The sequence below is a fragment of the Desmodus rotundus genome, chromosome 5 (genome assembly GCF_022682495.2).
Source record: "Desmodus rotundus isolate HL8 chromosome 5, HLdesRot8A.1, whole genome shotgun sequence".
NCBI lineage: Eukaryota > Metazoa > Chordata > Mammalia > Chiroptera > Phyllostomidae > Desmodus > Desmodus rotundus.
Window position 1 is genome coordinate 21,090,749 of NC_071391.1, and position 24,973 is coordinate 21,115,721.

At 45.5% G+C, this 24,973-nt stretch overlaps 1 long non-coding RNA gene across 2 annotated transcripts; it reads right to left on the reverse strand.

The window, feature by feature from the left end:
* Window positions 1-3,182: 3,182 nt before the first annotated feature.
* Window positions 3,183-15,573, reverse strand: LOC123479570 (uncharacterized). 2 transcript variants are annotated; one of them, XR_006655221.2, is made up of 5 exons: window positions 15,239-15,573; window positions 14,940-14,956; window positions 14,686-14,776; window positions 4,365-5,400; window positions 3,183-3,941 (listed from the first exon to the last, which is right to left on the reverse strand). It is a non-coding gene; the product is annotated as an uncharacterized lncRNA (long non-coding RNA). The 2 variants fall into 2 exon arrangements; XR_006655220.2 differs by having other exon boundaries at window positions 14,940-15,573.
* Between the last annotated feature and the right edge of the window lie 9,400 nt (window positions 15,574-24,973).

The following is a 24,973-nucleotide window of genomic DNA, read 5'->3' on the forward strand; positions in this document are numbered from 1 at the left end:
CCCCAGTATATAGATGAGGAAGAGGCACGGGCCATCTCTTGTACTCACATCCTCTTGGGCCCACCATTCGTTCCAGCCGCGGCTGCAGCAACCAGCATGGCTATGGTGTAACCTACCTAAGCACACTCCGTTTGGGCTGCACTTCACTTCTCTCACTTTCTGCTGTTGCGGAGGAAAAAATTTGTTTCTCTGCCCTCTTAGGCTCTGTTCTGGGGACCTCAGAATTAAACTGACAAAGACAGATGAACAGAAGAGAAGTTTTACTTGCATGTGGAAGCTAACAAGGTAGTAAGTAGCTAAGATACCTAACTTACCATAGTAAGGGAAGGGAAGACGTAGAAAAGGCTTCTATGAATAAATAGATTTCCTAAGGAAAGATGAGTGGGCTTTAGGAGAATAAACAGGAGATCAGAGTGTTGGTGACGATGTTTGTTTAGGCAAGTGTGAGTGGTCTTCCTCTCTTCTCTTTTTTTTAAAAAAGATCTTATTTATTTCATTTTTAGAGAGAGGGGAAGGGAAGGAGAAAGAGAGTGTGAGAAACATCAATGTGTAGTTGCCTCTTGCACCCTCACTGTTTGAGTCTTCTAGGCCAACAACTAAAATAAACTAGGAGTGGAAAAGAATAAGATAGTTCATAAAGTTTGAAAATGTGAAACTTTTATCTGGTTTCTTTGAAATTTTGAAAGTCATTTCCATCAACAGTTAAATTTGGAAAGTTTTTCAAAATACTGGTTTTGGAATGATTTCCTTGAAATTATTTGATTTGGAATCTATTTTACATATAAGTGGTTTTTTAAGACAGTGCAAGCCTGTCTTAAAAGCTGGTTTGTTTTTTTTTTTTAAACCAGGCCACTTAGGCAAAATATTTTTGTAATATTTTTATACTATTTAAAAATTAAAGAATTTTTAATCCAAACAATTTAAAAACTCTTTAGAAACCAATTTATCTGCATACCAAGATTTCTGGATTAGTTTCACACTATTTAACTTCAAAACATTTAGTCGAAATAGCTTGGATCTAAGACAGATTTCAAAGCTGTATACTTCGAAAATGGCTCATCTAGATAACACGCAGTGATATATGGACCATTTTATTGCCTCAGAACGTTGGTTTCCCATCATTTTAATACGAGCTTCAGCAAAAACTTCACATTATTGCAAAATCAGCCACATATTTTTTAAATTAAAACAGCAACGTGCAAATGGATTGAAACGTTTTCTTTATCAATATGAAAACTGTTTTGCAAAACTGTCATCCCAGCCCCCTTCTTTCTGCCTGTTGGGTTAGGGTTATGTGGAGTGTGCCTCCCTGGGGAGAGCCAGCACTTTGTGGGTTTCCCTTGTGCTTATTTGTTCACCAGTGTTATTGCTTGTTATTCACACAACAATGCTGTGAGGCATATACTATTATTATCCCTTTAAAAAGGAACACCCAGCATCAAAGTAGGTTTCAAGTAACTTGCCAACAGTCTTAAAGTTACTAAAGGGCACAGAGGGTTTCGGGCCTCATCTGTTTGGCTCCACATCTCAAGCTCGTAACTGTGGTGTTTCCTGCCTGGTACCCAGTATTCATAACTTTAACTTACTGTGCCACGCTATCATGTCTGTGTATTTCCCTCTTTCTAGTCTCTTTCCAGTAGATCTCAACCAAACACTTGCCATGTACCTGCAATCCATTGCCAGATATATTGCATGTAATTTACCATCAATGACAAATGCTGATATGAGCTAATACTGATTTATGGCGAGACGGTAGAGTAGATTTGGGACTACCTGTGAAGTAATATCACTCCCACACATTTCTATTGATATATGATTCTTGAGTGGGGACAAGGACAAGCTCTCCCCAGCCCTGCCCCCCAGGCTAAACGAATTAAATGAGTGCTGGTAGAGGGAGGATGGGTCCTGGAGCATGACCCGGTTTCTTTGGACTAGGGTAGGGTTGCACCGAAGGAGGTTGCAGAAGTTTACGGGAGAGAGAACAGGAGGTGCTTTCATGGACCGGATGACAGAAAGCAAGGCTGGGGATGGTGGTGTGTCCCTTCACAGGGCACTCCCTACAGGGCTTGGAGACAGGCCACTCCGGAACATCATTTGTTTTCTTCATGAATCATTTGGCCCTGGTACATCAGAGGGAAAAAATGTCCTGGCTCCCAAATTGAGCCCTAATTAAAATAATTTGTCATGGACAGATACATCTTAACTGCCAGTTAGGGCTCATGTCCCAGAATTAAACCATTCTGACTTGGTATAAACCTGTTAAACTAAGTGAAGAATTAAGACAATTATACAAATGATTTCGTCTTCAAATATAGTTTTCCCTGAAAAATTCATCTAATTAAGGCAAAGCATTATTCTTTTACTTGAATTTTCCCAAACTGCTCTTGGGTTCTGTTCATAAATCTATTGTCTGTGGGAGGAAATGCTGCTGGGAGTGGAGGGGTGGATGAGAGTCTTGTGTAGTGAGGGAAATGCTAATTTAACAAATGAAATGGTTGGCTGCATTTCTGCACCCCAGGGGAGGAGCTATTGTGAAGGAAATCACTCTAATTGGCCTTGATGGACCTTTGGATTGAGAAAGGTAGACACCCCTCCCCCCACTGAACCTGAAATTTGGATGGGCAAGCCTAAGTAAATTGTGCTGGAGTTCAAATCATAAGAATTAGGGCTTGGGAAGCTGACAGCTGGAGCAGAGTGAAGACCGCCCTAGGGAAAAGGACCCAAAGATGGAAGAAACAGGAATTCCTCTGGAGGAATTCCCCACGGCAGAGGATGAAAAACAGATTTTAGGGAAGAAAGTCCAAATATCGATCTCTGACAATGTATGATTGTACATGTTTTTGTGTAGGAAATATAGAAAACAAAGTCCGACCATACAAAGGATCTAGAACGAATCTGAAATGTCCATTGGGAGCCAGACTGCCTTTGTTTAATGGACTTCTGGTCCAACACTTTGTGGCTGCATGATCTTGGGCAGGAGGGCCCCCTAACCTCCCTGTGCGCTGTGTGTCCCCAGCTACCAGAACGGGACAGCGATGGCCCCTGCCTCAGCGGTGTTGGGGGAAACTCAACTGAGTTAACATCTGAAAAGGGTTAGGAACAGTATTTAACCTCTAATAAGTACTTCCTAAGCATCATATTTATATTAGTATCAAATATTTCAGAGATGCTTCTCTCAAACCCTCCTTTTGTCCCCCAGCTGCTGCTCCTTCTCTTTGGTTTGTAGCAAAGTGCATTAGAGCTCTGTTTATCTTCTCTAATTCCTCCCCTCACGTTGTCTCTTGAGCCAGCGTTTCTCAAGCTTTCTTTTCGCGTTATTGTTCCCCAGAGGAATCTTTTTTGGCCTTTTTTTAAATGGCCACCTCTCACCCATGACATTTTAATACCACAGATGTACTGTATAGTTGTTTTTGTACTATCTATTTATCTATGTTTTATACATTAAAAAAGCAAGATTATTTTCATTCTCCAAGAATAGATTTTTCCCTTTCTTGGGAATATTATCAGCCCCACTGAGCATACATGTCTTAACTCCACTCCAGCCCTTCTTTTGCCTTCACTGCAAAACAATTCTTGAGTTCAAGGTCAGGTTGCTGACCTCCATGTTGCTAAATCCACAGTCAGTTCTCAGTTCCCATTTTATAGGACCTCTCACCAGCATCTGGCACAGCCGATCACTCCCTCCTCCTTGACACAGTCTCTTCCGTGGTTTGTGGCACACCCCATTCTCTTCGTTGTTCTCCTGTTCACTGGTTGCTCCTTCTCAGGTCCTTGCTGGTTTCTCTTTTTGCCTTCCTCTGAATGATGGAGGATCCCAGGGCTCAGCCCTTGACCCTCTTTTCTCTCTGTATTCATTCCCTTGGTGATCTCGTCAAATACCCTGGCTTTCAATTAAGCCCAGCACCAATGATTCCCTGCCTTCCCTAGTGGCCTGAGGGTTCCTGTGGGAACAAAGGTCAGATGATGTTCCTCCTTCACTCGGCACTCTCCCGTGGCCCCCATCCTGCTTGGAGAAAACCCAACATCCCAATCACTGCCTTCTGGGCCCTCCTTTCTGCCCCCATCCTCCTCATCCTCCTCTCCCTCTCCTTCCCTCAGCTGCAGCCACACTGGCCTCCTTGCTCTCCCTGACACACCAGTCATGCTACTGTCGCATGGCCTTTGCACCGACTGCTCCATGTTCCTGGAATGCTCTCCTTCCACGTGTCCTCGAGGCTCCCTCCCTCCCCTCCTGCCAGCCTTTGCCCAGATGCGCCCTTCTCTGGGGTCTTCATCTTGTCCACCGATTTGAGGCTACCCCTTCCCACCCTGCACTCCTGAGCTCCCTGCCCTGCTCTACTTTTCATAGCACGTCATTTACTTACTTTTTAGTTGGTTGTTTATTCGCCTGCCTGGACAAAACAGGTACACGAGGACAGCGACTTTTGTCTGTTTTGTTCCCCGACGTGTCCCAAGTATCTAGAACAATGCTCGGCACATGTTAGGTGCTTAAGCAGAAGTTGTGGGATGAACAAGAGTCTCCCTATCCCCTCTGACTCCAGGTCCTTCTGTGTCATTTATGCTTCCAAGGATGTTCTGGTCATATACAAATATGGGATTAAAATTACATAACCTTATTAACCAATGTCGTCCTGATAAGTTTAATTTGAAGAAGAAAAAATTAAGCCCATTCTTATATTTTGCTATGCTGTAATTCTGTTGCTTACAACCTTCCATTAAGCTACACACAACTTTAGTGGTACTTGCGAGACTGAAGGAGTGGCGTGTTCAGGGTGTGGCAAGTAGGACAGAGAGGTGACAAATATCAAAGACGTGAGTCATGAAATGGAGAAAAATAATTCAATAGAAAAACCAAATGAGGGTAAGAGGTGACCAGAAGAAACATAGGGTCGCAAAGAACCCTTGGCATCACGTGAGTAATAGTATATATTCTGGTTGCCGGCTCACCCACTGTTCTGTGCGAACGAGAAGTGAAAGAGCCGCCATCCGCCAAGGCTGGAAGACGCGGTGCTGGCCAGAGAGCAGCTGTCTTGAGGAGAACTGAAGAATTGCCCCGATGCTTTGTGCCATCGTGCTGGTTCAAACACAACGAGGGGCAACTTTCTCTTTTCTTTTTTTAAAATTCCTTTTAATAGACAATCTCAGTTCTGTGGCCAAAGGTGTGGGTAGAGGAGGATAGGAGATGGTGGGACTGGTTGAGATTCTTCAGTGTCTTGTCCTGCTGGTGCAGAGACAGGCCCCACTCCCCCTGCCTCACGCTGCCGCGGTTGAAAACATGAGGACTCGGACTGCAAGGCAGGGCTGGCCCTCTCTGTTGATTTTTCAGCCGCTCAAGTACGTTTCCTTCTGTCTGAAACGGCTGGGATTGCAGGTCTGGAACATGTATTAGTGGAGTAACGTCTGGGGAGAAAAGGACGGTAACATGGAAACACTGACTGCTATGGCAACAGTTGGAATAATAAACAACTTCCCCCCCCCAGGAAAATCATAGAATTTGGCCTTGTGGCCACAGTAAGAAGGTGAATAAGTTTTGCCCAAGTCAGATCTTGTATTTGGCTTGATTTTTTTCCCCTCCATTGAAGAGGATTGCTAAGTGACTTGGTTGGGCAAATCGAGGCAATTATACATCTTGCAAAACCTCGTATGCCTCTCCAGAAACATTTTAAAACAAAGGTAACTCAGATGTATCGTTTGAAAAGTCCAAATCACCCCTTCCCTTCTCATTCTTACTTCTCTGGAGTAACAACTACTATAGGAACGGTCATAAACTTCATACATACATATGTACATGCGTATATACATGCATACATATAAATGTATTGCTAATTGGTTTGTTTTTTTGGTTTGTTATGGAGCAGGTGAGGCTTGGTTCAATTTCCCCCTCATTACTTACTTCAAAGGAGCTCTAATGATACCCCTTTTCAATCCCTTGGAGGTGTCTTAGACGATCTCAAAGCTTTTTGTTCTCTGGCAGGAATTAAAAGTCCAGCCAATATACATAAACTTTAGTCTCTCATTTCATTCAGTTTCTTGCCCCACCAACCCTGACCTCAGCTCAATGCTGACGAGAAGGAACGGAGGTGGTGATAGGATCTGGTATTTCAAACTTCTTGCACCCCGATGTCCTTTGTGGCTATTGGCTCCTCCAGCGTGGGGAAGAGGGAATTAGAAGAAAAAGGCGCATTTGTACTTGACTGGCACTGTTGTAATCATGTGGCAGATGTCCAAGGGTTGGCTCTTCAGAGACCCCATGACCCTTACTGCACAGGGAAATCTCCCTTGATGAATTTATTGCTCCCCAAACCTGAGCCCTACCCCTGGGGTATACTCTGAGCCCTGCTTGACCCCCAACCCCATTCATCCTTTATTTGGCCCTCAGTACTGTCCTCAGATTTGGGCCAGAAGTGCAGCAGCCATGGACCTCACCCTGTAGAGGAACCCACTGTCACCCCATTTTATCCAAAACTCTGCACCTGGGTGAGAAATCACCAACTACATGAGGACATTCCCACCTGATGCTCAAGCAGCATCTTGGGTAATGAAATCCCAGAATTCCTTGCCTGAATGGCCTCAAATGCATTTCAAAGCCTCTGCAGGACCTTGTTCTCCAGGTTCAGCTGGGCTTCAGTGCAGGTGCACACATCGCAAGACCCAAGAAGTGGCCAAGAGGTGCTGGGAATGTGGATGGAACTCGTGTGCATGTTGGGGGAGGAATTCCAGGTGGGAAGTGAAGGGAGGCTTGGTGGGGCCAGTTCTCACTGTGCTTTGCATTCAGGAGTGAACACCAGGATGGTGATGATCCTCTCTTTGAATCCAGCTTCCCAGGTCATGACGGAAGCATATTTGTCAAGGTAAGATGACAGAACATGTTTTATTTAGCTTGATTTATACTTTAAAATATTTAGACATAGGGTATGTGAGCCTCCATTTGTACTCTTGGCCTGGGCCCTGGAATATTAAGGGTGGCCATGACGTAGCCCATAGGAAAACTCACATGTCCATGACAGGTCCAACCTTGGAAGTACAATTGCGTTCTGCTGCTGTCTCTTTTCCTCTCTCCATCACAGGTAGCTTCAGCCAGCCTCCCACCTCTACTCTTTTCCAGGCTAGAGGCAGGGTTTCTAGCTCCCTGTTCATACTTCTCATGCTTTGAGAGCTACCTTCTAGATTCTCCCAGAACACTCTTGTGCCGTAGTCAGCTAGCAACACCTGGTGGTGGGCTTGTGACTTGTTCTCAGGATGCATTAGGTCAAAGAGTGAGACATGGCCACTTCTGCTGGTGGATGAATCCAGATTCCTTGAGTGGTTCTCTGGGGCGGTGGGAAGTGAGGGCGGGGGAGCACCGCCCTCAGGTTGAAGAGGAGGAGAAAAAACATGGCTGTGCTCTTTGTTCCTGTGAATTCCACTCCAAAGATCTTCTCTAATGGATGGCAACCTGTTCGTATATGACCTGGAGGTGGGCGAAGGGGAGCGATAGTGAAGGGCCTGTTTGGGTGCCTCGTAGTAAGACCTGTGTGGATGTGTCTGGAACTTCTATTTAGAAGGTGTGTATGCCCTCCCCCTAGTTGTTTTCAGCTTTGGGCTTTAGCAGAAGTCAAAGGCAATAGGAAAAGTCCCATCTAGTAATATGTTACACATTCGTTATCTACTCACGGATAGCCCTAAACTTGGCTTTTGTGTCTGGATGACAGTTTACACATTTCTTCAACAGCGGCACAACATTCTACATGGTACATGTGGCTGTAACACAATTTATTTAACCATTCTCATATTGACAGTTGTTTACCTGGGGTTTTTATACATTGCAATGCTGCAGTGAAGAATCCTTTAATATCTATTCTTGTGCCCGTATGTAAATATGGAAGTGTGATTGTCGACCAAAGGGTTCACGCATTTTGATAGGAAACACATTTTGTGTTTTAATAAGCGGGACCAAGTTACCCTTCAAAAAATTGTAGCAATTTCTGCTCCTACTAAAAGTACAATATATGGGTGTGTCCTTTTCCCCACACCCTTGTCTACACTGAGTATTGTCAAATTATATCTCACTGCTACTTTAACCTGCATTTCCGAGATCACTAGTGAGGTTGAACATTGTTTCATACATTTGCTAGTCATCTGTAAATCTGTGCATTATGTTTATATCCTTTGATAATATTTCTTTTCTGATATTTAGAACTCTATGTTTCAGTCATAACTGCTTGACTATAAAATAGGTTGCAAATATTTTTCTCTATATTTAAATCTCAAGATACTTTTATCATCCATAGACAGATTGTTGAGGCCCAAGGATTATTCTGTCTTGAATTGACTTTAGATTAGTGTCTCTGTGAAGCAGAGTAATGAATTATATTAGTCAGACCAGTCCAACAGGGGTGTTTATGTTCAACTCATTAGTAATTAGCCCCAGCACCAAGCAAAAGAAGACAGGAACTTCTCCCCAAACTCATCAGGCTCCAGTGATGTCGTTGACCTTGGGTATGTTCCTTTCTTCCCCTGGGACTGTTATTCCTGTCTGGAAAATGTAGTGGCATCTCTGTGAAGATTTGCTCTTCCAGTCTTAATGTTTTAGAAATCTACATACAATGTGTGAAAACCTGAGTTTGCAGGAAAAAGCGGGTTCCGCCACAATGTGATCAGAGTCTATGCCTTATTGAGTGTCTGTGCAGCCCAAACCTTAAAGTCTTCCTCATTACTCACCCTGGAAGACAAGGATGTCCAAGGGGAGTGCTTACTTCTCTGTTCCACCAGCTTCACTGCCCGGTTCTCCCCAACCTGCCAATCCCAACACATCTCTGATTTCTCTATCGTGGCCTCTCCTTTTTGTTTCCTCCTTTCAAATAAACCCATGTTGATGGTTGCCTGGCTTTACATTTTGGTCCTTCTCTATATCACAGATTCACCCATTCTTTCTAAAACCATACATCAAAATTCACAGTTTTGTTCTCACCAGACTTGCAAAGGCTCAGTGAGTACCAGGTGTCCCATGGAGAGTAACTGGGCGCCATAGCCCTTGCCCTTGTTTTTCTGCTTGACCAAATGGTGGAGAGTGGCAGATGGTGGTCAAATGTACCTTAGCTCCAAAGGGCCGAGAATCAGTTCTGTAAGAAGGTGATGTGAACAGTGGCCTTTCTACTGGCTAGGGATTTGGTAGATAGGTCCTGGGGCCGTGTTGGAGAATCCATTTGCCACAGTTTTGCTAAGATGTGAGGAGTTGGACAATCAAATAGGTATTAGCAGCAGCCAACAGGTCTTGAAGCTGGACAAAGACTAGAAGAGGTCCTGGCAGATGCTCTGGCCCAGTCTTGAGCCATTATTCTCTAAAGTTCTCCCAATATTTGCAGGTCCAGGATATTCCTATCATTACCCAAGCATCAGACTATACTGCTTGGGGCCAAATGTCAGACTACACTTGGGGATGGGCAGTCAAGGTGATTGAACAGAGGGCTGAGCCTATTTTTCCTTATGCCATGCAGCTCCTTCTAATTCAACAACTAGGGAAGGACATCAGTTATTGAGAGAAGGGTTATATTGGTTAATTAGCTTCGTCAGAATGGCTGACACAGTTCTTAGCTGATACCACTGTCCGCTTTGACCAGGACTTCATTTTCTCTACTTTATAAGGGCCCATCTGGGAGAGAAAGATGAACCACTCAACCAAGAGTGACAACTGTGGGAGAGAAGCTCCCAGGTGGCAGAGATAATTTTCTAGCAGAACTTTCTCATTCAGGAAACCCACCCTAGGCTGCGGGCTCCTTGAGGGCAGGATCCATATCTCAGTCACCATTGTTTCCCGTGCACATTGGCGGCAACGTCTGGAGTGAACAGGAGAACCCAGGGCTATCCTTGCCCCCCCGCCCCCCCAGATATCCATGACATATGCTAGCAGGGCTGAGGGGCCCTATTTGTTGTGTGAAGTTCCGCAGCGATTGCCCCATTGTTTGGCACATACTCTCCTATTCTTTTTTTGGGGGGGTAGTTAGTTGTCTTTCTTGCATTTTTTTATTGTTGTTCAAGTACAGTTGTCTCCATTTTCCCCCTACCACTCCGCCTAACCCCAGACATCCTCACCTCCCACCCTCAATTGTACCACCCTTTGGTGTTGCCCATGTGTCTTTTATACATGTTCCTGACAACCCTTCCCCCCCTTTCCCCCCATTATCCCCTCCCACTTCCCCTCTGGCCACTGTCAGTTTGTTCTTAATTTCAATGTCTCTGGTTATAGTTTGCTTGCTTTGTTGTTTTGTTGATTATGTTCCACTTACAGATGAGATCACATGGTATTTGTCTTTCACCACCTGGCTTATTTCACTTAGCATAATACTCTGCATTTCCATCCATGCTGTCACAAAGGATAGGAACTCCTGCTTTCTTTCTGCCACATAGTATTCCATTGTGTAAATGTACCACAGTTTTTTGATCCATTCATTTACTGATGGGCATTTAGCTTGCTTCCAGCACTTGGCTATTGTACTATCCTATTCTTTTGTGTTTTAAGTGTCACTCTGTTTCTTCCTTTCTTTTTCATTTAACATGGTTTTTGAGATCTATCCCTATTTCTAGATGTAAATTATGATTTTTGACTGCTGTATAATATTTCATTGTATATTTATACCAAACTCTCTAGAGATGGATACCCAGGTTACCTACAACAACTCGACTCCAATTCCTATACACCACCTTGCTCAAAATATGTTCTTGCACTTTTTCCGAAAGGCAGTCTGTCTCTATTTGTTAGTGTTTGCTCTAATGATTTCAGGCATGAATTCATTGCTTTCTTAACTACTTTGTAACTTCTTCTCGAGCAGATAATCATGTATCTACCTCTCAGGGTGGTTGTGGGTATAGATGAACTCATGTGTGTGAAGTGCTTAGCACATTATCTGGCAAGCAGAAAATTCTCTGTAGATGATATCAGTTCTCCAGAGCCTAGAACACATTAGGACTTTAATAAATACCAATTACAATAATGAATGCTTAAGTACCTCTGGTGATTTGCAGTCTTCTTCCCCATAAAGCTAGGTCCCAGAATACTTGAAACGCGAGGCATGCAAGAGATAGTAATTATGATAGCCACCATTAATCCTCTCAAATTATTCCCCTTTTACAGATGATAAAACAAACTCAGAGAGGTTATGCATCTTACTTATGATCATTCAGCGTAGCTAGTGGTGAAATTGGGGCTTCAACCCTAACTTCCAAGCTTTTATTTTGAACTACTGTGTTATATTGCTACCCCCACTCCTCCAGAGGAAGTCTGTTTAGATTATTAGTATTTCAGCAACAATAGCTTTTGTTTCTCTGTGTGTGGATAACAAAGAATTGAAGATCTATTAAAATTTACTGAGACTTTTTTGCTAGGCCCTGCCAGGACCATTTTTAGGGTGCATTTGTATAAATTACTGAAAGATGCTCCCTTTGGGTGAATACAGCTGTGGGCACATGGCTGGGTCAGGAGAAGCCAGGCTGGATCCTGGCCTCTGCTTGTCCCCTAACCTGGGCACCTGTGTGCATTACACCAACTGCCCAAGTGCCTGCCGATCCCCTGAGAAGTTGCTCTGTGTTTCGTCAGTGCCAAGTCATTGACGCTTCCTCTTCACAACAGTCCTGTGGGCAAATACAATTCTACTTGACAGATGAAGAGAATGAGGTTCAGAGTTGTGACACTTCCAAGGCTACCTGGTCTCAAGGTACAGATCCAGTGTCCAGGTTGGAGTCCTTGGACTTCAAGTACAGAGACTGATCACATCGGAAAGGAAAATAAATTCAGGAATCATTGGGCAGGGTTGACAGCTACTGCTCAGTTGATCCTCCTTCTCTGATGTAGCAGCCTCCTGGGTGAGTGATGGATGTGGTCCTGCAGAACTCCAGAGGAAATAAAGTTCCAGGCAGGCTGAAGCCCTCTGCTGAGACATCGCCAGTGAGCTCGGGGCTGTGGCATGTGGCTGTTTGAAGGACATTATAAGCTCCTGGAATAGCTTCAGGTTTCAGTGCACATACTTCTTCTGCACAAGGGATTAGTAAATGTACCTGCACTTGCAGAGTGGCATGTGCTTAACCAAGGACCAAGAGATCCTGCCAGAGGCTGAGTGGAGCCGGGCAGGCTGCGGGTAGAGTGGCTGGCATGCTGGCCTCGGAGAAAGCCAAACAGGGTTGCCACCTGGCTTGGCACTACGAGCCAGCCTCTCCGAGCTTTGGTTTCCTCACCTTCTCCCTTATTCTTCTATGGCTTTTTAAAAATTCTTTGGGAACTGAGTTTATCACCTCCCTGAAGATTCTTCAATGTCCCGAAGTCAAACCAGGACCTCTGATTTTGCAATGTTCTATGAAATCATTGTCTCAAAGAGACGCCTGCACCCCCATATTCACTGGGTCATCACGCACAGCAGCCAAGGTGTGGAAGCGACTGAAGTGTCCCCTGACAGATGCATGGGTAAGGGACACGTGAGATATATGGAATATGTTTTATTCAGCTGTTAAAAAGAAGGAAATGCTGTCATTTGCGACAACATGGATGAACTTGGAGGGCGTTATGCTGAGTGAAATAAGCCAGACAGAGAAAGACAAATAACTTACAATATCACTTATGTGTGGAATCATTAAAAAAAAAAAAGATTGCCAAACTCATAGAAACAGAAAGGAGAAAGGGGCTAGGGGAGGAAGAAATAGGGAGAGACTGTAAACGGGCACAAACTTTCAGTTACAGGAGGAATGGTATCTGAGGATCTAAGGTCTATTATGGTGACTATAGTTGACTCTGTACTGTGTCACTGAAATTTGTTAAGGAAGAGAATAGAATTTAAATGTTCTCACCACCACCACTACCACCCCAAAGAAAGAAGGAAAAGAAAAAAAAGAAAGGTAAACATGAGGTGATACAGGTTAATTAACTCTGGGAGGAATTCTTTCATGACGTATATGTATATCAAATCATCAGGCTGTATACTTTAAATATCTTACAGTTTTGTCAATTATACCTGTAAAGCTGGGGAAATAAAAGAATGTTGTTCTAAAGCACTGGGGTTTGGGGTTTTTTTTCCTACCAGTGAAGGAGAGTATATTTGGATGAGCTATTTTCAAATAAATCTTTGTAGTAGGTATTCCTTCCCTCCAATGCTGGGCACTTTTTTCTCTCAAAAAACTGTGCTAGGTGATGGAAACATCAGACTAATATGTCCTACTTTGAGAGAGATTATATACAAAGGGAAGCAGACTAATAAATAAGCATTCATAACCTAGTATAATGAAAGTTAAAATAGGTACTACAATGCTCTGGGGGATTCAGCAAAGGCCTCCTGGAGGAAATAATATCTCACCTGAGCTGTGAAGGACAAGTAAAAAGTGGAATGGGAAGAGTTTCCGGAGGAAGGCACAATCTGTGCAAAGGCCTGGAGCAAACAAAGTCAGCTTGGGTGGAAAAGAGAAAAGGGTGGGGAACAAAAGACCCCACAGAGGTTTCACATATATTATATGTATGACCTCTGCATAACCAAATGTGAATATATATGCATTTGGGCCCTATTCTGGGGGCAATAGGAAGCCTGGAAGGAATTTGAACAAAGATTAACCTCTTTTGAAGTTGAGAAAAACTACTCTGGCCCAATGGAGAAGGGCATGAGGGTGGGGCAGAGTTGTGGGCAGAGTTCTGTTAGCTGCCCAACTGTGGGATTATTATTATTATTTTTATTTTATTGATTGACTTTTAGAGAGAGAGAGAGAAACATCAATTTGTTGTTCCACTTATTTACACATTCATTGGTTGATGCTCATGTGTTCCCTGACCCGGGATTGAGCCCACAACCTTGGCCTATAGGGACAATGCTGTAACCAACTGAAACTACCTGGCCAGGGCCTGTGTTTATTTTATTTAAGGAAAACTAAAAACCCAAGTCTAACCATGTTCATTAGAAGAAAAGCCCCCCCACCCCAGAGTAGCTACGTCTGAAATACCAGGAATCCAAGGCCCCCGAGGCAGTGGGAGCCCCCAGTTTTCCTGGCTCCTAGACCACTGCTCTTCTCCAAAGCTTCCCTTATCCCCTTCCCTTCCAAGAATCAGTCCTCACCTGTGCCCCACCCTGCAGCTAATCTTTCCTTCCAACATCCCCTCAGCCTCTGGACCAATCACACCTATTTTTCCTGTGCCCTTTAGTTTCCCTTCTGATTCTCCTCTGATCTCTTTACTTCCCCAGGAGCAGACACAGAGACAAATCTGTTGGCTTCTTGGCCAGGGAGCCTGGTCTGGTTCCTAGCTCTGGCCTGGCACTTCCCCTTGGCTCAGTGGGGCAGAGGCAGCAGCTGCACTTGAGCCAGCGACCGGGCAGAAGGGCAGGGAGAGATTTCGGGTTGCCGAACAGTCTTGCTTAGACTCGAAGAAGGAAAGAGAAACTGATTCTGTCTCTTTCATGGGTGGTGTGATACCTGTCTCAATGGTTCTCAACGCTGGCTGCCCGATAGAATCACCTTCAGGGGACTTAAAAAGAACAACCAAACACCTGGTTCCCACCTCTGAGATATTGATTTAATTGTCATGGGAAGAATGCGGGCATCGGTCATTTTAAAAGCTTCCCAGCTCATTCTAAGGCGCAGGAAGGATGCAGAAGCACAGCTCTCTCAGCCTCACATTCCACAGATAAGCTGACACTAGGTGGAGCGTCATCTCTGGCCAGTGTTTTTTGCTGGGCTTACCTTGGACAAATCATAGCCTCTCTGAGCCTCTTCTAGTCCCTCTTCTGTATGGGGAGATTAGTAGCATCTACTTCTTAGGATGGTTATAAACCTGCCAAGTCAAACGTTTTCACATAGTTAGTGCCCAACCATGAGCGCTGACTGGTTATTTTCTTACTATTATACTTTCAAGTTAGGTATTGCCCTCCCCCTCTGGCTCTTTTTCATGCCCAGCTACTGCAGTGTGAGTTAGACGATTGGATTCTAACACTCACCTGTGAGAGGAGATGTTCTAAATGAGGGAGAAACGTGCAGGGTCAAAATTCTTGCAAAATAATTAAATACCTAAGTTTGTCTACATGGGTCCCACCCCCTGCCCTCTCTCTGTGCCCTAAGGGTTTTAGACAGGATTTGGGGCCAGTGCAAGTCCTGTGGTACCAAGCACGCATCCCCAAGGAGAATGGAGAGAGAATTCTTCTGGATAATTTTTCTTTAATAGCTGGTTTCAATGCCATTATAAGACTTTCCATAGCTTTCCTGCCAAAGCATGTTCAATCGGTCTCTCGATGACTACCTCCCTCCGGCGGACCTCTGTGGTCTGTCCTTATGGGTAGATTCTCATCTCCTCCCCCCTCTGTCTTCCTTTGGGTGCTATCGAGGGGGCTAAGGAAGGCGGAAGTGTGAGTCCCCCTGCGGAACACTCAGTTCCGCAGAGAACTCAGTCGGCTTGTTCCTGGTGTCATGGATATGTTTTGCTGGGCACAGCAGAAATGTCAATAGAGGAAAGAACGGTCAGTACAAACACATCACTACTCCAGGAAAAATAGCTCGCAATACACCCTTTATAGTGAGTCTCTTGCAAAAGATTTGAGACTCGAATCTTTTTTTTCCTACGGCAGTGCTCCAGAACAGCTGAAATTCAGTTTCAGAGAGCCGTGACAGCTGATGGGAGCAGCCTACGCCTTTGCAGCAGTTGTGATAATGTTTTTTCTCTGAAGAGGTAGCTTTATTTTTTTTAATATATAATCTTTATTATATTTTTTCCATTACCAGTTAGTCTCCTTATACCCCCCTCCCCTTCCCACTCCCCAGCAATCATCACATTGTGGTCCAGGTCCATGCAAACGATAAAATTTTAACCCAGAGGGTACTGCGTTGCCTTTCCGTAGAGATGGGCTCTCCATTAAGACAGAAAACAAACACTGCTTTCAAATACGAGCCCTGAGTGGATCACACTGAAGGGTCCAACAGCAATGCAGTGTTTGGAAGTTCAGCTGTTTCAGGAAGTGGCACTTCATCCCAAAGAATTCGAAAATGCTATCACAGCACCTGGATGTCCTATGTGTTGAATCACTTCATCACTCAACAAATATCCGTTGAGCCACTGAGCATTGGTTTCTGCTGGTTTTCCGCAGATGCATCACAAGGGCACGGACTGCAGGCATTGGCCGGTGATGGAGCCGCTGCTCACACAGGCACCGCCGCAGAGCAGGACCCAGGCCGAGCAGCCTCATGTGTCCTGGGGAACTGAATGGCCAATTCACTATTTAAAGATGCTTCCTTGTAAAATGAAAGACTATCATAGCTCGATATTGATTATTAACAATTATCAAAAATCATGACTTCAACATTAATTTTTACTGTTTCCATTAAACTTTATTTAACGATGGTTCATCATTTTCCCTGAGCCAACCCGGCAATAGAGTTGGTGAGATAAAATATGCCGAGTTCTTAGTACAGTGTCAGGCATTTAAAAAGCAGATGAGAAATGAAGGTCATTTTATCATGGGAAAACTATAATTTCTCCAAAAGAGAAAAGTATTTTGGAAAAACAATTTTTAAAAAAGGGAACATGAATGATGCTAGTGTAATGTCTAGTCTGATTGTCTAGGAATCAGAGTGTCTGTGAAGTTCGGGTCTACGCATTCACCGACTGACTTTTTGATTGATTTCACCCTTTCTTGAATGACAAATAGTATTACCAGCAACTACCGTCATTATTATTGTTATAAATGTTAATATGGGTGTAACAGTGGCCATAATCGTAGTTGGCACCGGTTGTTTTGCTCACCCAGCATCCCAGTCCCCTGCATTTGGTAATATCTAGATTTTTCTTTGGGTCATTACTGCCCTCCCATGGGATTTAGTCTTGGTTGGGACGTCAAAGTGGACACCCATCTTTGGAGGGTGACTCAGAATTGGTGGAGCTGCTTCCTTCTGAGAGCAACCCCTTGAAGGCGCTGTCCCTAGTTCCTGTGACTTACCTGAGGCGTCTCCTGAGTCCTGCTTCCTGGTTCCTCCAAAGCTTGGCCGTTGAGCGTACCCTTTAATTCTGCCAACTCTCCCAGAGACACCCAGTGCGGTTTCTTGTTTCTTTACATGTTAGCCAGATATTGTTTGTTTTGCTTAGTAATCAAAGAATCCTAAGTAAATCTTTGGGAGGTAATATTAGTAATTGTGGCTGTGTTTGTTATTTTCATAATTTTCAAAGTCGTCGTAGGCATAACTAACAGTTACTTATTTGTTGTGTTCTGGGCAGTGTTCTAAGCATCCTCGTGAATAGCCTGTGAGGCAGCGGATATGCACCATCTCTACCCCCTTGTGCAGAGGAGAGCGCGGTGGCGTGGAGAGATCAAGTAACTTGGCCTAGAGCTAGTAAGTGATGGAGCCAAGTTCCAAACGCAGCATCTTCACCTCTGGCACTTACACCCTTGAACACTATACTGCTTCTCTATTAAGCGTCTGGGACAGGCTGTGCCTGGCAATCACTTTACATCAGCCGTCTCATTTAATTTCCACGAAAGTAATCCAGGTTCACTGTGGGTTCTGACTGCAGCCATCCAGATGAGACAACGGGGGCTCCAGTGGGTTAAATGTGTTGTGCGAGGTTGCTCAGCTACTTGCATTCCCGGGCAAAGCCATCAAGCCGAGAAAGGCCTGAGCCTGTCAGGAGAGGGATGAGGAAAAGGGCCAGGTCTGCCCGGATTTAACTTCACTCACTGTTAACAGAACAAAGAAACCTTAAAATATGTTGCAAATCAGGCCACCTTTGGAGGGTTCCCAGGAGGCTAAAGCATAAAGAGAAAACTTCCTTGTATTGAGGTATTGAGATAACTTTGAAACACTCATTTCTAAGCCAGCTGTATTTTTTTGTTTTTGTTTCCCCCCCCCCCCCTTCCTTTCTTCTTTGAGAATTCCAGGCCTGATTAGATCATGATCTGGACTTGAGTCAGCCAAGGGCCACGGTTTAAATCACTAGCTCCTGATGACCTTACAGGAACATCTTAACAAGATAAATCTATTTATTTTATACTGAGATAATGGAAAATAAAGCAATCCCTGCTCCTCTCTGGGAGAACTTGCTTGCCAAGTTGGTTTTCATGACATACTTTTATAGTTAATTTATCTTCTCTGAAGAATGAGATTTAAGAGCTAGATTATAGTTAGTCGTGCTTGTGCCAAAAACAATGGTGAAAGCCAAGAGCGTTGTCATAGACCCTGTCACCAGCATTGGCAGGTTGACGTGTTTCCAGGCATGGGAACAAAGACCCCCAAGGATTCCACTGAGTCTGGGGGAGCTTTCAGTGGCTGTATTTTCAGGGCGGTGTCGGGAAATGAGTGATGTGGAGGACCCTTGTGTGGCTGCTGTTTGGCCCGCAACCATGACACCAGATCCCATCAGCACTGGAGGCCCCCACCCCCAGACTCCTCAGCCAGGGGGGGGGGGTTGGAAATTTGAAATTTGTACCCTGGAGGTAGCTAGAGCCATTTGGAGAGGGTCGTCTGGCGGCTGGGGTGATTTTCCAGAGGAGGCTGATGGGGCTGACGTGGAGAGTGGGCAAGGTGATGGCAGGACAAGTGGTTCCTGGTCTGCACTTTTAAGCAATTATTTGTTGACCCCAACGACTTTTCACAGCTTTCCAAAGCATGGAAGGATGGGATTGCCATTGACTTAATGTCCCTGTGCTTCATTTTGTCTTCTGTAAAATGGAGATAATCCAGTGCCTAACTCCGGCTAGACGGGAGGATTACGTGAGACAATGCATGTACAGAGTGCTGGGCATAGGGTAAGTAGGGAATAAATGGCAGGCTCTTGTCACGTTCCCCCTCCCATCTGCTCCTGAGCTGGATCATTCCGGGTTCTCATCTATGGCCACTGGTCTGCCTTCATGGGGCTCATGGCCTGCTTAGATGACCTCTAAGTCCCTACTTGTGCTAACATTCTATTCCCCAGGTCCTTCCCTCTCATTTTACAGGTGGAGAAAGAGATTGGTGCTTCGGGAGAATAAGTGACTTGTTCAAAGTCACAGAATTAGCAAATCTATTACTATTCTTGTGTATTAGTTATCTATTGCCACATAACACATTACTCCAAAATATAGCATCTTGACACAACAAACATATTGCCTCGCATTTTCTGAGCGTCAGGGACCTGAGAGTGGCTTAGGTGTATGGTCTGGCTCACGGTCTTTTTTGACTGAGTTGTCGACCAGGGCTGCAGTCAACCAAAGGCTTGGCTGCGCTGGAGAATTTTCTTGCAAGCTCATGGCTGTGGGCGAGAGGACGCAGTTCATGTGAGGCTATCCACAGGCTGCTTGTGACATGTCTTGCCCCAGAGCAAGTGATCCATGAGAGTGCAGATGGAAGCAGCAGTGTCTTTTATATCCTAATTGCAGACATGATGGACCAACACTTCTCCCATGTGCCATTGGTCACACGGATCAACTCAGGTACACTGTCAGAGGTGGAGCTAATCACGGGCACAACTGTCAGGAGGTGGAGATCATGGAACACTGTCTTGGAAACTGCCTACCACTTAAGAATGGCTACTACAAAAGACTTACGGACAGAAATCCTTAACGTGGTCCAAGGGACCTGCTTTCCACTCCTGCCTCCACTTATTGTTTCTCTCTGGGTTCCAGTTTGCTCTGGTCTTTTTACAGTTCCTCACGTAGACCATGTTCCTTCCCAGCTTACCTTTGCAAGTGTTGCTTCCTCCACTTGGAGCACTAAAGTAGCACCCCAGTGTCTCATCACCTGGAACACTACTGTGACACTCCAGTGTCTCATCATTTTCTCTTTATCCTTTAATGCTCAACGCTGCCAACATGTCCTCCAGAAAGCTTTCCCTGATTTCCTAAACTAAGTCTGTATTGATAATACTCGAGTCATCAACTAATTAGTTGGTCTGACTTGTGCTGTCTGAGTTACCACCTGGGAGCACAGATGATGAGGCCAGGCCTAGATTCCAGGTTTCTTTACTTGGAATCCTGTGTCCACACTCTTTATAACCACTTTTTAACTCCTATCCCTAGGGGGAGAAAAATGGCTGTTATTGTACCTTGTCCTTTTACAAGGCTCTTTTCATTAGTTCTAAAAATAGGATCATGCTGATTTTCCAGCCTGAGCATCTAGCCTGTGTTTTTACTTCCAGGTCCTTCCATTAACCATGAGAAACTACTTCCTTTACAATATGTTGTTTTATTCCCTTTTCACTTTGATTCATATTTGTCATCAAGTACATAGTTTTAAAAGTCACCAGAAGCCCTCTTTGCCACAGGTTTTCTTTGGAGATCAGTCTTGCTTCTAGACTGTGCTCGGGGGAAGAGATGGGGAAGAGAATTCTCTGTTTATACCCGGGACTGTGGTTTGGCATCCTGGCTGAGCCACTTGGAGCAGAGCAGTTAGTTCTCTACCATTACACACAAAACATTCTCTCTCTCTCCCCTTTTATTTATTTGCTAGGATGATGGAAATTACAGAATCATATATACGTTTGTGTATGTGTATATGTTGGTGGGGCAGAAGGCCTGTCTCAGCTGAGCTGAGGATGGAATTCAAGTGTGCCTGTAGAAAGGTATGGGGACCACTAGGAGCGGGGCTCTGTCACCCTCTCTGGGAGGAAAAGGGCAGGGAGGACCCCATGAAGTCAGACACAGATTGCATCTGAGTCCTGTAATAAAGAGGCTTCTAAGGGAAAGAATGAAGAACTCTTTGTACAATAGACTTGTGACCCCTGGGTGCATAATCAGACAATTTTGGAGGTCTGGCTGACCTCATATGATTGTGAGTGAGGGAGGGGGTAATCACCTCACTTCCAGGTGGACCAGAACCTGTTGGCACTGGGAGGCCCAGCAGCTGTAGGAGTAGGGGCAGGTGCTGCATGGACATTGCCATTGAACTAGTATCAGCAGCAGCTCAGAGGCCACACAGTGTGCTCTCAGGGCCTTTAGATGCAGGAACCATGGGTGAGTAGGGTGGGAGAAGAGAAAACCCCAGTGTCTGCAACTGGATGCATTGTGCCTCTGTTAACTGACTGGCTTGTGAGCAGCTGGGAGACACCTCTAGGGGACAGCAGGTTACATGAGGCTGAGCTCTCATGGAGCACTGATGTCCTCTTGGATCCTGTGGACAAAAGCCAGTGATGTGTGAAAATGGCTATAATAGGTGACCTGTTTTTGGCTATAGACCAGGGAGACTCGGTTAATTCAGATTTGTATAGAATAAACCACTGAAGTTAGGGACTGAGAGAAACCTTAGAGATCACATAGTCCAACCCTTCACTTTGCTGAGGAGGAAGCAGAGAACCCAGGCAGAAGGGCAAGACTTCCCAGGGCAGACAGCTGAGACAGAGAACTGAGTTCTAGCCTCACTGTCTCTAGGTAACTAAGGGAGTTTGGGGAACTTACTTATACTTGATGCTTCCTTAAGAGCACTGAGATTTGGAGGCATGGGCTGATGCTAAGAGGCCAGTAGGCCTCTAGGTTGGGTGGGCTGCTACATGTGACTGGAGGGACAAAAGAAAGCCAGCAGGCCTGAAATGTCTCCCCAATGACACACCCTGGACTCAGGAATGCCCTCTCTCATGTCATTCCTTTGGTCTGAAAGCTTGGGCTCAGCCATGATGCTGACGCTTTTGTTAGCAGAATTGGGCCCCTGGGTAAGCAGGGGAGAGGAGTTAGAGAAGGGAGTGGAAGGTCTGCAGCACCTGTCAGAAACAGCAGATCTTGGGGAGGCCTAGGAGGGGAAGTTGTAAGGACGCCAGGGAAGGTGAGCAGATGCTCAAAGGGGGATGGGGTGGCAGCGGAGGATAGTGACAAGATTGGTCACTTCATATTTTAACTGGAGGCTCCTGGCCCACTTCCCATTGCCCCCTCCAGGCAGGATTCCTGGGTTTCAAATGGCCTGAGGTGCATGAGCCATGTGCTGGAAACTCCCCTGTCCCCGGTTAAGTGAAGTGCCAGTCTGACCTCAGGCTCAGGCATTTGAGCCTGATTTCATTGCATGCAAAAAAGGGGGAAGAAGACAGGACAGGGGAGAACAAAAGAAAGGGGGAAGAGAAAATGGGAGTGGGGAGAGGGTGAGAACAGAGGAGGGGGAGATGTACAGAGACGCACTGAGAGAAAGCAGGTGTGGGCTGTAAATTGCTCCCAGGGTGTAAGGAACCACAGACACCCACCTTCAAGACCTCCTGGGGCCGCTGTTCAATAGCAGCCAGCCTCCTGCTGCAGGTGGGCCTCTCACCTGACTCACATTAGAGCTCCTTGCCTCTGGAAACCAGCATGATTTATGGGTCCCTCTGGGCTTGTGGCCAGACAGCCACCCCTCACCCATCACATCCCAGCCGACCCCCAGTTACCCTTCTTCTTGCACGTGGTCCAGCAGGTGGATTTGAATTTCTAATGACTGCAGACACCTGTGTTTTCCTGAGGCGCTCACCATGGTGATGGAGAACAGACCCAGGCCAAACCCAAGAGGAAGAGCACACTGGAGGAAACAGGAGACACAGACTTGTTGGAGGCATGAAATATCACTGAAAGTGTGGACCCTGTTAGATTTCATTAACTGTTTACATTTCCCTGCCTGCATTCCACTGGTCACCTGCCCAGAAACACAATTGAAAACACAAACCTTAAATGAGATCAGATTTTCCAATGAAATATGATAAGAAAAAAGAGGGTCCAGAGCCAAATCACAGGTAAATGGGCCCAGTCCACCAGAGGGCCATTCATGAGCTGCCCGGTGTCAATGCGGCTCAGGCCCAGCCTGACTTATGGTTGTCCTGAGGCCCTGGGAGGCCCACTGTCAAGGAGTAACGTAGGTTTGCAGAGCCCAAGGGAAGTACGTGTGGGCTTGGATTTATGGGGGAGCCCCCGCCAGGTGCCTCCCAACCTCTAACTCCTTTGGAGAGTAGTGTACTTCTGGTTATGATTCTGTTGCAGCTTGTGGAAACTCGGGATGGAAAGTCTGAGGCCCCTGGTCAAGCCAGCAATGCAGAGGGAAGAAAAGACGTGGTTATAAGACCCAAATCCCTCAAGATGCAGCAATTCATGCTGCTCACCTCCAAGCTGCTTAGCAAAGAGTAACCCCTTCATTCCCAGGGAGCATGGTTTGAAAACCCTCTTGATCAAGTCAGGCCCAGTCTGTGATGCCAGCTCTCAAAGGCCAGCTCTTTCTGGCTGCTGCTGCTGCATCAGGGGAAAAGTGTCCTTGCTAAAAACCTCTCCTGTGGAGTCAACTGAAAGAACTTCCCCCTCTCTCAGTAAGGCATATAGGCTGGAATAGTATTGCTAGACACAGAATGTCCCTCTAAGTCCAGCCTATGACCTTAGAGGTGGTAACTTCTTTCCTTTAAGCTCTTACTTCCCAAACTATAATTTGTAGACCGGTATCATTGGTGTCATTGGGCCCACTAGCATCATTTGGGTTCCTGTTAGAAATACAACACCTCAGACCCCTGCCCCAGTCCTGCTGGATCAGAATAGTGCCATATCAGGGGCTCAGTACTGGGCCTTATTGCCTGCAGGCTATTTGGAGGTGGCAGTCACCGATTGGCATTCCAGGCTGTTGTGGAGTGGGACCTTTATTTCTGCTGGTGTGGCCCTTCTCTTCATGTGCCCATTGTGTCAGGTCTGGGTGGCTAAAGACAAATACTGGCTAATGTCACCCAGCTGAGTCACTTTTGTCTACTTAACTACCAAATGACTTTCCCATGGTGGATGCTGTCTTGTCTATCGTGACCACAGTTTTGGGTCATATTTGGTGCCCACACCCATATGCCCAGCCACATGCCTTTACTCCAGACCTCCTGGTCTCCACTCCTTTCGTCCTTTTCATTTCAGGCTCCTGATCAGCCAGTGAGGCCATTTGTCACTGTCCATGAGTTATATATGATCTCACTTCAGGCCACTTTTCCTTCCACACAAAGCAAATGACTTGGTACACCACTCAAAGCTCCGCCCATTGGAAAGACTTTCCCTTTGCTCTGTCGTTCAAGTCTGCTCTCTAATACGCCCACCATCCATTTTCAGCTTGTACTCATATTCCGAGATGTTCCATCTGGGATTTTTCTCCTTCAGCTAGCTGTATTGGTAATGCCCCCTCGCCATCTGGCCGTAGGTGCAAGCTGAGAGAGGGGCACTGGGCAACCATGGAGGATGGCATGGGAGTCTGGGATTCCTACTCATGAAGCTTGATTGTACTCTCTGGTCCTGCCTGGAATCCATTTGGATGTCCCAGTTTCATCTTAGGATGGCCTTCTATGGCCCCGTATAACTTTATGACTTGGAACATCTGGTTAGAAGTCAGCTCACGATGGGCAGTTATATATTCGTGGTCATCTGGTAACCCCAGAATTAAATATCCCATGTCCATGAGGGCCCAGTAATACTCTAGGGTATGTTCCTCAAAAAGAAAATGCTGCAGATGGCCTTGGTCCAGACCCAGGGGTCTGTGTTGTGATTCTCCCACTGGGGTTTGCTATAAGATCCTCACTGCATCTTTTCCCACCACTGACATCTCCTACACCAGTTGGTCTGGTGGGTCATACACTCAAAGCGGCAGAGCCAGTTGTACTGTGGACTGACTGCAGATACATTTCTTGCTCCAGGCACCATGCAAAGCTGGCTACCTTTCAGGTTTCCTGGTGTATAGGCTGGAATAGTATTGGTAGATACTGAATGTACTATCTCCAGAACCCAACTCAAGGAGGCCTGACAGACGTCATATTTCATTCTTGGTGTAGGGGTGAAAAATGTAGCAATTTTTCTTTTGCTTTGGGCAGTGTTTCTCAGCATGCCCCTGATCTCTGGACCCCGGAACACTTTTACAGTGTGCAACGCCTCTGCATCTCTATAGGCTTTATCTCCACCATCTGAAGCGAGTTGCTTTACCAAAGCCTCCAGTGTGCTAGCCATCTCTTACTGTCCCCAGTCTGTCACTGATACAATGACTCAGTGTGATGTCCTGCAGGATGTCCAGGGGGTCCAGATTTCTTCCGACTACACAGTGACAGCAGGAGAATTAACAA